Here is a 12,549-nt window from a genome sequence, read left to right as displayed (position 1 = left end):
GTGTGAGCAGGGGGTTGCACACAGATAACTGGTTGCTTACATATTCCAATTGCACCTGGCTTTTGAGGTTGATTAAAGTTTAAACATGGAAGAAGTTTGGTTCATATAGGCCTAGTGCAGGAAGGCTTCATTGACACTTTGTGGCCTTCCATCCTCCCGAGTTACCTAGGGTTATGCCTAGTGACACCAACAACTCCCCCCTTTGAGAATACTCAACAAGCCTTTGGCTGAGTTTTCTCATATTCTGTGGACAAGATATGATTAAGTGCTATGAAGCTGGGGTTTTCAATGAGAGGGTATGCCGGGATTTTTGAGGAACGGGAGGAGGGCACAAAGCTTATGGAGGAGCATCTTAAAACAAGCAATCAGGAGGAGGCTGACCAGGCACAGTACCACACCTGTGAGGAGGAGACGCACAAGGCCACCCCCCAGTCCTCCTAGGTCGGGCAACCAACTTCAAAGGGAATTGAAAACCGTGGGTTCCCTTTCCTGGGCCTTCCACTGCTCGAAAGCCTGTTTGGCTGACAGGACATGCTTGTTAATGTCCTGTGAGTTTTCTGGGACATAAGTACAACATTCTTTCCCAATAAGGGCACACACCCCGCCCTGGGAGGCTAAAACATAATCTAAGGCCTGTCTGTTTTGCAGGGACAGCAACTGGAGCTGGTATAGCTTTGAGTTAAGGCTCTTTTTTATGGCTAAGGTCTTATTGGCATACTTGGTGAGAAACACAGAGAGCCTACGATAAAATTGGGTTAGCCGTCCCACCCCATAGGATGGGAGGAGGATTATACCCAACCTGTCTCCTTCCATAATGGGCTCTGAGGTGGCATACAAAGATTTACGCTGCCTGGGGCAGCCAGGGGTTGTCCCTTAATGCATACTGGGATTCAATGGTACAGTTTTGTGACAAGGGGATACCCGAGGTATTTCTTCCCCTACTGAACCATCCCCAACAAATATCTGACCAATTTTGGGGAACTACCCTCCAGGGTAGCCCTGCTGCGTGGTGCGGGATTTGGGAGCATACTTAGCAGTTAGAGAGGTTAAACTCTTGGGCAAAGCAAATCTTCAGGGACTCACAGGTGTTTGTTTTCAAGTTAGTAGGGATTCCTTTCCATCCTGCATGTGCCGGGGGGGGGGAAATGGGAGGTAACGAGAGGCAAAGAGTACCACTGTGGCAGACCCTGGACCTGAACTCATGCTGGGCAGGTGACCCTAGGGCCTAACAATTACAATTCCCCAAATACCCACAAAATAACAATTACCAATAGTAGGCAGATTAAAAACAAAAAGGACCAGGCCACCAGGTTAGGCCGGCCCTGTGAGAGTAAACACAACCAACGCTTAGAGTTTTCACAGGGAGTGTGCTGTGACTGTCCAAAGAGACCACAGGGCATTCCCAGCAGGCCTTATTGTTTTTTTGAATAACAGTTTAAGTCCCAGGTTGTCGCTGGTAATTCTTTTCCGTAGGCTGGGCGGTCCACCGTTCAGGAGCGGGCACTGCCTTCAGACGGGAGTGATGAATCCAGTTCTTGTGTCCCTCGACCTTTGCTGCTGTGAGGGAGACCAGCAGGACGGTGTGGGGTCCCTTCCACTTTTCTTGGAGAGGCTCGTCCTTCCAGGTCCAAACGAGAATGGAATCGCCTGGCTGCAAGGAGTGGACAGGGGCATCCAGCGGGAGAGGCTGCAAATCTCTGGTATACCTGAAGAGAGAACAGAGAACAGCAGACGGAGAGCACATATACTGAGATAAAAAGCCACACCCCATTTCCCACTCCCTTGCCAGAACCGGTGTACCGTTCATAGGCCATGCCCTTTCAAACATAATCTCGATGGGACTGAGCCCTAACCTGCCCTTTGGGAGAGCGCGAATGCAGAGCAAAACAAGGGGTAAGGCATCAGGCCACTTAAGGGAAGCCTCTTGGCAGACCTTTGAGAGGTGCCGCTTAAGTGTCTGATTTGTGCGTTCCACTACTCCACTGGCCTGCAGTCGCCATGGAGTGTGGAGCTTCCAGGGGATTTGCAGGGCATCCGATATTTTTTGAACGACTTGGGATGTGAAGTGTGTTCCGTTGTCAGATTTCATCCACTGGGGGAGTCCGAAGCAGGGAATGATCTCCTTGACAAATTTCAGAGCCACAGTTTTGGCAGCGTTGTTATGGCATGGGAAGGTTTCAGGCCATCCGCTGAATTGATCCACCAAGATGAAAAGGTATTTGAATCCTTGGGTCCGGGGGAACTCAGTAAAGTCTATTTGCCAAACCAGTCCTGGGCCCGGGGTAGGTTCCAGAGTGGCTGGTGGCTCTGACACTCCTGGTCGAGGGTTGTTCTTTTGGCAGACTAGACATTCAGCCTGCACCTGGGAGGCCAGGGGTCTAAGTCCAGAGGTTAGAAAATATTTATTCATAAGCTGGGTAAGAGCCTCCCTGCCAGCGTATAATTCTTTGTTTCTTCACCAGGGTCAGTTCTTAATGTCTTTTGTAGTCAGGAATTCCTGGACTTTGTGGTTTCAATGAAGCAAGTGTTCCTTTTTCTCTTTTCCTAAAACAGTGTGGTTCAGCGTCATACAGGGGAGAGGTTACTAGCACATCACCCTGTCTTTAAATAGGCTTATCAGTCGGAGAGTCCTCCCAAGGTGGAGGGGTCTTTTTACAGTGAGAAGCCTGGGTTCAGGTGGGCAGTCCTTGGCACTTCACAGTGGTGTTGGTGGTTAACAGGACTTGGAAAGGGCCTTTCCAGTGTGGAGCCAAAGCAGTTTTTCATTGATGGACTTTATGTAGACTCAGTCTCCTTGTTTCAATGAATGGCAGGGCTGCTAAGGTCTTTGGTTAGCACTTCTTTTATCTGTGAGAAAAGAAACCTAACACATTTCATTAATGCCTGGCAGTGTTTTGCAGATCTCATAGTTGCTTGGGCACATTCAGGCCCCCCTTTTCTTGGTTGTCAGCCAAGTCTTAGCTGTGAACAATGCCCTTGGATGGGGCCAGCATCTTATCTTTGGACTGAGCTTGCTAGCTATATTTTTTTCCTCCGTTAACTCGTTCTGTTCTTTTTCCTTCTCTCCTTCTTGGCTTCTTTTAACTTACAAAGGAAACTTCCACTCTTCACTCATACACCTTTTCCCAACAATGAACACATACACATTGCTATTATACATCTTCTAGTAAAATAACTTCTATACAGAGCTTTGGAGCAACAAACCAGGATGAGCACACCCACTTTTGAGGAGTCCAACAAAGTTCAGGAGGCTCACAGTGGCTTTAAGGCAAGGGGTGAGACCCACAGCGGCAATTAACAAGTCATCCACATATTGCAGGAGGAGGACCCTGTCCTCATTGTCCCACTCCTCCAAGTCTCTGGTCAGGGCCTGGCCGAAAAGGGTGGGGGAATTTTTAAATCCCTGGGCCAACACTGTCCAGCAAAGCTGCTTTTTAACTCTCCTTTTGTTTTTCCACTGGCTTCACTTTGGGGCTTGCACGGCTGAGGGCTCAATTGCAAGGGTCATTATCCAGGCATTCTCTGGGGGTAAGGTGAGGCTTATTTCATCTTGGGTGAAATGCAGGGTGGCTCCTAAGCGACAAAGCAGGTCCCGTCCTAGTAGAAGTGTTGGACAATCGGGGAGGTAAACCAGTTTGTGAGATAGAGTTCTGTTTCCCAAAGCATATTTCGCTGGGGCATATACTGGGCACTTGGTTCCTTTCCCTGTGGCACCCACCACAGTGAGGGACTCTGACACAGGCAGCTGCAGGGGTTGGTTTACAGCGGTTCGTGCAGCTCCATAGTCTATTAAAAAGTCTATGTCCGAATCTCCCACACGCATTTTTACTTGGGGCTCCGGGGGCAGGATAGTCCGTCTCCCCTGACACCCCTATTCCTGATCCTCCGCTGCCATCATGGGGTACCTTCCCTTTCGGGGCACTCATTTTTCCAATGTCCCTCCTTCTGGCATATGGCACACTGGTTGCGACCCAGACACCTTTCCTGTGAGCCAGGGCACCCACGTCCTCTCATTCCCCGGCCCCTTCCACCTTCCTGGAATTTTCCCCTGCCACCGGCCTGTACTGCTGCAACCATCATTTTCGCTTGCCTTTTTTTTTTTTTTTTTTTTTTTTTTAAGACACAACCTGATTACGCTCCACCTCAGACAGCAGGGTCCGCATAAGGACATTACAATCATCCCAGTCAGGCTTACAGCTAGCCAGGCACCCTTCAAAGGCCGAGATAAACTTGCTTGGGTTCGTAGAGAATTCCCCTGCCTGTGCCTTAAAGGCTGCTAGGTCCACCGGGTTAAAAGGCACATGGGTGTAAACCTGCATAGTAGTGGCCTGATTCCTATCTGAGCCATGTCTGGACACCACGGTCTCAGTGATCAACGGATAAAATTCCACCGAGGGGGCAATCTCTGGGACCTGAGACACCTTGTCTTTATATGGTGGGGGTGTGATAGCCGAAGGGGACACCGGACCTGCCATTACAGCTGTGGGGGGGGGGGGGGGGCGTTCTGGGGACTAACAATAGCTACTACCAAACCTGTCGGAGTCAAATTACACTTTTGCAAAATATCTGACCTATCTCTTAGCAACATAAACAACTGTACATACATATGTTCATTCCATTTACCCGTTTGCTGACAAAACAGAAGTAATTGAAGGATCATGTTATAATTAAGTGATCCTTCCGGTGGCCACCTTTCCTGGTCCTCTAGCTGATATTGAGGCCAGTCTACTGTACAGAACCTTTTTAATCTACTTTTAATTATTGGATTTGCGCCAAACACTTTCCAATTTGCTAGAATGCATTCTAAGGGTGTACACTTTGCCCTGCCTGCAGTACTCTGTCCCTGCCCCATAGGGAGACACTGGGCGTCCCCAGGTCAAAACAGGTAGACACTGGGCGTCCCCAGGTCAAGACAGGTAAAGTCCCCACTGGACTGTTCCTACCTTGTCCACGGGACCGGTTCCCCACCGTCGCCCGCAGCTGCTTCTCCACTACTCGAGTGCGTTGCACCATTGTGCCCTCCGGGGTCGACCAAAACACGTCTCCGCTGAGGCCTCCGGTAAAGTCACCGCTGCGCACTGGGCGTCGGTCGTCGCCGCAATCTGTCGACCTCCGAGAGGGGTCCGGGCAAGGCTAAATTTCAGCCTCGAGCCCACCCAGGGACGCCAAGACTGTTGCCGGCACAGAGTGCCCAAGGACAGCAGCAGCGGGGTTCATTGCCCGGTGTGCTTCGCGCCAATAAACACACCAGGGGTGGAGAAACAAACAAAGTATATTTGGGATCCCAAAGCAGTGCAAGGAGACTGGCAAGTCTCAAATCAAGCACACTAACAGGAACAGTTTTTCTTCTTTTATACATTTTACAGTTAAGCCTCATCCCCCCCCCTTCCCCTTCCTTCCTCCCCTTCTACCCCTCCCTTCCCTGGTAACAGTTACTATGCAAATAACGATTACATTTAAGCAGTTAAGTCATTCTTGGCAGCTATAAGCCTAGCTTGTTAGAAACTTCTTTAAACCGTTTTCTTGTCCTTTTTCCCTTCAGCCAGAAACATGCAGGCCTCATTATTACCGCTTGATACCGGTGTGAGCAGGGGGTTGCACACAGATAACTGGTTGCTTACATATTCCAATTGCACCTGGCTTTTGAGGTTGATTAGAGTTTAAACATGGAAGAAGTTTGGTTCATATACGCCTAGTGCAGGAAGACTTCATTGACACTCATGGTTTGTTATTAGTAGTTAGTGAAATTCCCAAGCATGGGCACGCACTCAGGCAGGTCTGTCTCCAGTCCCTCAGGGGAAGTGCTACCTCGAATTATGGAAGAGATGCCTTGCCAATAATGCTACCTTGCCTCTTGCCACAGTGTTAGATGTACGAGCAGCGGCACCGGAGGCAGCAAACAGGGTGGCTAACAGGGGAGTTTGAGTGGGAGTTCTCATTGGAGGAGAAGGTATCTGTATTTGTGTCTGTCTTTGTTGTCCTTGTGTGTTTGTAGAGGCCTGTAGGGGCAGGGTGCTGGGAGGGATGCCGAGCCCTGAGTAGGGGGCCCATAAAAGCGGCCGCCCAGCCAGGCAGCGGCACAGCTGCGAGCAGCGGCACCGGAGGCAGCAAACAGGGGAGTTTGAGTGGGGAGGTCAAGGGGGAGGCAGGAGGGCGCGGTGTGTTGTGTGCTCTGTGTCCCCAGGTGCTGTGGGCAGAGACTGCAGCAGCCATGAGCCGAGCAGCAGCAGACAGAATGCAGATGGCTGCATGTGGAAGCTGTGGTATGTATATAGTCCTAGCAGGGGAGCTGGAACACAGGTATGTTTGTATGAAGTGTCGCCTGATAGTGTTACTGGAGGAAAAGATTAAGGGGCTGGAGATGCAGGTAGATACCCTGGTGGAGTTCAGACGGGGGTTTGAGCAGCTGATGGAGGACAGGCAAGGAGGGGCTGAAGGGGAATGCTCTGCGGTGCAGGTGGAGGCAGAGGTAGAGGATGGTGAGGGGGGAATGGAAGGGGGAGAACAAGGGAAGTGGAAGCATGTGTGAAAGTGAAATGAATTATATTAAAGAAATAGAATGAATTAAAGAATGCTGTATGTACCTTTAAGTAGAAATGAGAAATGCTGCAAGCCAGGGGGGCAGGAAAGCAGACATTAACTGCTTAACTTGCCACTTAAGGGCAATTGGTGAAGCATTAGTCTTAGATCGATAAGAGTTAACAAGGAAGCAGGTTATGCATATTGTGCTCCATGCATATTTTACAATTTTGCTCTCTCTGTCCCTTTGTTTAGTTTGCACCCTTTTATCTGTATAAATAAGACTGTTTGAATCTTGCATAGAGGCTCACATTATCTGAATGTATTAGCAGAGCGCTGTGCTAATAAAACAGAGTGGTCTAACAAACTATGAGTCCTGAGTCTAACTTTGACAATTTGGAGGTTCCACCGAGATGGCAACCGTCTTCACTGGGGCTGTGTGATTCCTGACCGTTTTTGTAGGACGACCGTGGTAGCCGGCACCTGGGCATTTGGCCCGAGCGGTCCTCCTCCTGAACGGAAGGGTGCACGGCCACAGTGAGGTCTACGCCATCGAACCTGTTGGTTCCCACTCTGTTCTGGTAGGGATCCCGGGATCTGACATCAGGAATCTGGTCAGGTAATTATTTCTGTGTTTTGTCCGGACTGAGGACTGTTCTGTCTCTGTGTCTATCCGTCCTCCTGTGGAGTGTTTGAGTCTGGGTGCCATCTCCGTCCGGGGATCGGCCAACCAAGGGGTTCCTGTCCCCGCGGTCTGAGTGAGTGAAATCTGCACAATCGCAGCCGCACCGCACCTTGGGTAAAACCCTTGGTGTGAAAGCAAGGGCGATTGAGTCAGTAGCCTGTGGGCTCCTTTTGTGTGTTGCACCGGGCATCGCTCTGACGAACCCGAATTTCCTTCTTGTGTGATTGGTGTGTGTAAAGTCCTCCTGTATTGGTAACCAGACGTCTAAGTCGGGACAGTTCCCTAAAGGAACGCCGGCTCAGTTTTAGGAAGGGTCCGGACTCCTGTAAATTTCTGGAAAAATGGTCTAGGCTAACTCAGGGAGATCCCAAAACTCAGTGGCCACTGTTAAAACCTTGGAACAAGGACCGAGTGGACATCTTAAAACAACAAACTCGGTCAGCCTAAAACTAAATTGGCTAAAGGAGAGGTTAATTGTTTCATGCAGTGGTGGGAAGAGGCAAATCGTAGGTGGACAAAATCAAAACTCACCTCTCTCAAATATTCAAATAATAAATTAAAAGCTTTATTAAAAGCCTCCTCTCCCACCACCAGACTGAGCGCTCCCCTTCACCCTGTTCTCTGACAAAAAAAACAACAACAACAACCCCGGATCGATCCCAACTCCCTTCATACTCCCCTCTCATTGTAAAAAGGATAAAATGCCCCTTGTTCTGTTCCCCTTCGTTGTCTGCCTCAGAAACTGATTCTTTAGTGTTCCATTACCAATTCAGCAAGGAAGGTGGGCTCCTCAACTAGCCCCCACCGTTCCTGGGCCCTTTCCTTAAGCATTTCTTTCAAAATTGTGAAATGACCACAATATCACTCACAAAAATGGTTCATTGGAAAAAGCAGGATTGGGCCCAGACAAGCAGGCAAGCAACAGATAAAGAAACTAAAAACAAAAAACAAAAAAACAAAAAAAACCAGGTTGGAAGCCCTAAGGGCATAGTGTCAGGAGTAAGTGCAAGTATGAACCCCTGGAACAATACTTAAAATGGTGAAATCTGAGTTGATAAAGGTGTCATTTTGGGAAATAAACAAGTGATTTAAGGAAAGAGAGTGAAAAGTTAACTCTACAGAGACTGGAGAGAATTAAACAGTTAAACTTTGTGAAAATGTTAAAAAGGATCTTGTTAAAAGAATTCTTGGTTTCTTTGCAGCCATTCTAAAGGAAAAATGGGCCCTTTTCCAGAGGAATGTCTGTAAATAATCCAGGTAAAGAGACTATCTAATTAAAATCATTTGACTATGGACAATTGAGTCAAATTTGCTAAAAGAACATGGGGGGGGGGGTTCTATTGGAACTTAACTGCCCCAAATGTATAAAGGTAATGTAATCTATGTACAACTATGTAAAAACAAAGCAGTGTAAGAGGGATGTTAAGGGAGAGAAAATGTGTATGTATCTGTCTGTCTGTGGGAATATGTGAGGTTTGTAAAACTCCTGTTTTGTAAGTTTAAGATAAATTGGTTTTGTTTTGTTTATAATGCCACTAAAAATCCATTTGACTCTTTAATTCAAAGTTGCAAAACTGACAGACCTTTTTGCCAGGTACAGGTAATCAGTGTTGGTTGACTCTGAGATTTGGTATTTAACCCTTAAGGGGTAACTTGATTCTTTACAAAATTTAAATGTTTTCAAATAAAGACCAAGTCATGACTGCAGCAGGACAGTCAAAATCAGAAAAATAGGGAGAGATTCTGGATTCTGTTTGTTTGTTTGTTTTTGTAACAAAATAGCAAATGAAAGCTGTAGGAAAAGAATAAAATCAGTGGCCCTCTGAAGCAACAGCAGGGGTGAGGTGCACAAAACAAAAAGAAGAAATGTTAGAAACACTGAGCCTTAAAATGGCTCTGTGTAATCAGACTGTCACTTTGATAAGGGTAAATAAAACTCTGTAAGAACAAAGGAAACAGTTACACTTATGTAAAAATTAATATGGCTAATGTTTTAAAAGTTAAAGTATAGAAGGAATGTGCAGACGTGTGCAGTGTATATTATAGAGGGGGTAAAAGAAATGCAAACGAAACATGCTACTTAATTAAAATCCTATTAGGGCTCCAAAGGAGCCACAATGGACTGTGTTTTCTTTTTCAGATCTGTGTGTGTTTTGGAAGCAAGAGTTAAAAGTAATCAAAACTCTGGTAAAAGTTAATTGTGTTCCTTTTAAGACAGAGTCTCTGAGCTCTGCTAATGGGTTTGAATCCAAAAGCCAAGCCTGTGTGGATGCAAATTATCTAACTGATAAAGGAAGTGAGAGAACTGCCAGCACAAAGAAGTTGCAGATAAAGAACATACCTGGTCAGCAAACAAATTGTCTAAATAAAAGGCACGGTATAACAAGATACCTTTAATTAAAATAAATTTAATGTTACTAAGTACCCCTGTAACAATGTATAGTGTGTATGATTTTTGAAGAAAAAAAATCCTTTATGGTAATGATGCTTTTCAGCTGTTACCTGTGAACAAACTTAAAGCTTAATACAGCAGGAAAGACATTGTAACCTTGGTCTGCTGTAAAGGGAAAACTGAGGTACACCACCTCATGGATTTAATAACTGAACAGTGGGATAATTTCCCCATAACTCTTAAAAGATAGAAGCCATTAAAACCTGGCCTGCCTATAGAACAAAAACACAGGAAAATATGGAGGTAATTCCTCTTGTTTTGCCTGCAATCAGCAAGGGTATTTGTAAAAGAAAGGAATATTTTAAGCAATAATGAATGCCACCCCAAAGGGGTAGAAAAATGTTATTTTTGTCTTTCAGGAAAAGCTAATATCAGCTACAGGACAACCTAATAAGAAACAAATAAAAGTGGGTATGCTTATCCATGCCTGTTGCTCCAAAGCCCTGTAGTAAAGACATCTCACTAGGATCCTGTGTGTGGGATAAAATGAATAATGAGACCAAAGTACTGTATAATGGGCTATGTGTATGTGTTAATTCTTGGGGGGGAAAGTGTTTTAAAAGAATGGAAGTGTTAGCAACCTTCCAATAGACAAATGTGAATGTAATGTAAGTACTGTGTTTACAAAAGATAAAAAGGTAACATAGTTCCTAAAACAAACAAAAGGGCAATGTGGGAAACCAAACCATTCATATTATACATGCGAATGGCAACATGTTAAGAATTGCCACTGCAGAAAGACATAACAGCTTACCATTGGTATAATGTATTTTCTGAATGGTCTCCCACAACTACTGGCGTACTAATGTTACTAACCCTTATTGTTTTTTATTTTAAATTGTATGTGTTTAATTGTAACGTTTAAAATGTGCTGTTGGATAAAACAAATGTATGCAAAGCTAGAGCCACAGGCCCAAATCACCTCCCAGTATTTTCTATTACATGGAATAAATAAGAAGTGACACTGGCGATTAATAATCTTAGTGTCAAAAGGGGGATATGTAGGAGCAGGATCTTATAATGTCCCATAGGAATTAATGTATGATTTGATTTCATCCCTGTCAGCCACCCTTTTTGAATAGCAGAAAGGAATGACAGACCAGAACAATCCTTATGACTGATTATGGTCACCCTTTTGTTTTAGAATAAGTTATAATGTCTACTATGGTTTCCTATATGTATTACAAAGTAGGCCTCTAGTTAAATATACATTTCTTTGTTTTAAGGTTTAGTAAGTAAGAAACAGGATTCTCTATTGTGTCTATGTTAAGTAGATTAGAGGAACATTGAAGGCCTGGGTCTCAATGTAAATTGTCTTGGTTATTGATTGTAAAACTTAGCAAGGTTTAATTTGCAATGCCTTTTTTTGCTCCATATAAAATACTACTGTTTGTATTCTCAATCTGTGTGAATGAGGAATGTATGCATCAGGAAAAGATAAGGTGTGAAGGCCATTGTTATAGCCAGAGTCAAGGAAGAAGAAGTAAAGAGACTTAAAGGACATCAAAAAATCATCAGGTACTGCTTACTATCCAGATGGCTGTTAAACTGTCTGGCATCACAGCGTGCATGGCATCACAGCGTGCATACATGCTTCGCAGTGTAAGAAGGCACCCCCCAGCAAACCAATTACCTCAGGACCACGCAGAGTCAATTTTGACTCCAGAAGAAGACGTAGAGGAACAGCCTGCAATACCTTACCATCTACGCTCTTGTAAGGGTTGCCAGAAGCAGACGAGGACCTAAAGCAAGGCCCAAAAAGAAGCAGTAGTGAGCCTAGCGCCTGCTGCCTGGTGGATGTAAAACCGTGACTGCGGTTCCCTCAGTTGAGGTTGTCAGAACCGGAAGGGCCTTGCCTGTAACATGTGCCTCTGGTGGCGCCTGTTCCTCAGCTGCTGGTGTCTTAAGGTCTGGGGAGTCCACAATGACAATTCTTTTATCCAGCAGCAAGTGTGGATAGCTCAGACTCTTAATATTTCTAATTGCTGGGTCTGCAGCCACATCCCAGCCCACTCTCAAGCTGGTGTTCCTGTCCTGGCAATCCCACTCAATTCCCCAGACCTCACTGGAGGACCTCGTCCGTTTAACAGAACATGGAACAGTAATGACACTTGGGAAGCAGTGGGAATAAATGTATCTAAATGGATAAGTGTGGTGGAGGGAAAAGGTCATTGGTGTTGGGTGTGTAATGGGACAGGGCTGGATCTGGGAAAAAGTCATTGCCTTCAGCATATTGTGGCCAATGGTGTATGGGATTATTCAAACAAAACTAAAGAGTGGTGGGCCGGGTATGGGGATATGAATTTTTTCTCAACCTGGGATCAAACAGAAAAATCAAGCTCATGTTCCCCCTACAGTAACCTTAGTGAAAACAATACAATCTTTCAATGCCATGCAAATAACACCACTCCTCGTAAGGAGAATTACCCTGTGCCCTTCGGAGGATATTACTCCTCCTTTGTAGGCACCTATGTGACAAATGGGTGCAACCGACCCTTCCCAGCCTTAATAGGCCATCATTGGGTTTGTGGGACCAAAGCTTATACTGTGTTACCAGCTAACTGGTCAGGTATCTGTTATCCCGCCCGACTCTTCCCACAATTCTGAGTGCTAGGGTCCTTCCCACGAGAACGCCTCCGTAATTTCAGGCGAAGAAGAAGGGACTTATCAGATGCCCAATGGTATGTAAATAACATAAGCCCCTTGACCTGGGAAGAGGCCATTGGCAGTTCCCTTATCCCACTTGGGGGAGTAATACACCATGCAAAAAGGCTCCTAAGGTTACAAGCAGTAGTTGAAATAATGGCAAATGAAACCGGAGAGAGTTTAAAGACCCTGGCCAAAGAAACAGGGGTGATCCGACAGATGGCCCTCCAAAACCGTCAGGCATTGG

At 45.9% G+C, this 12,549-nt stretch overlaps 1 long non-coding RNA gene across 1 annotated transcript; it reads left to right on the top strand.

The window, feature by feature from the left end:
- The first annotated feature begins 5,323 nt into the window (after positions 1–5,323).
- On the top strand, positions 5,324–11,855 carry LOC135975719 (uncharacterized). The gene is made up of 2 exons (XR_010592723.1): positions 5,324–10,954; positions 11,001–11,855. It is a non-coding gene; the product is annotated as an uncharacterized LOC135975719 (long non-coding RNA).
- The last annotated feature ends 694 nt before the right edge of the window (positions 11,856–12,549 follow it).

Source organism: Chrysemys picta, chromosome 14 (assembly GCF_011386835.1).
Source record: "Chrysemys picta bellii isolate R12L10 chromosome 14, ASM1138683v2, whole genome shotgun sequence".
Classification (NCBI taxonomy): Eukaryota; Metazoa; Chordata; order Testudines; family Emydidae; genus Chrysemys; species Chrysemys picta.
Note: the sequence above shows the minus strand (reverse complement) of the source record. Positions and strands in the feature narration are given on the sequence as shown.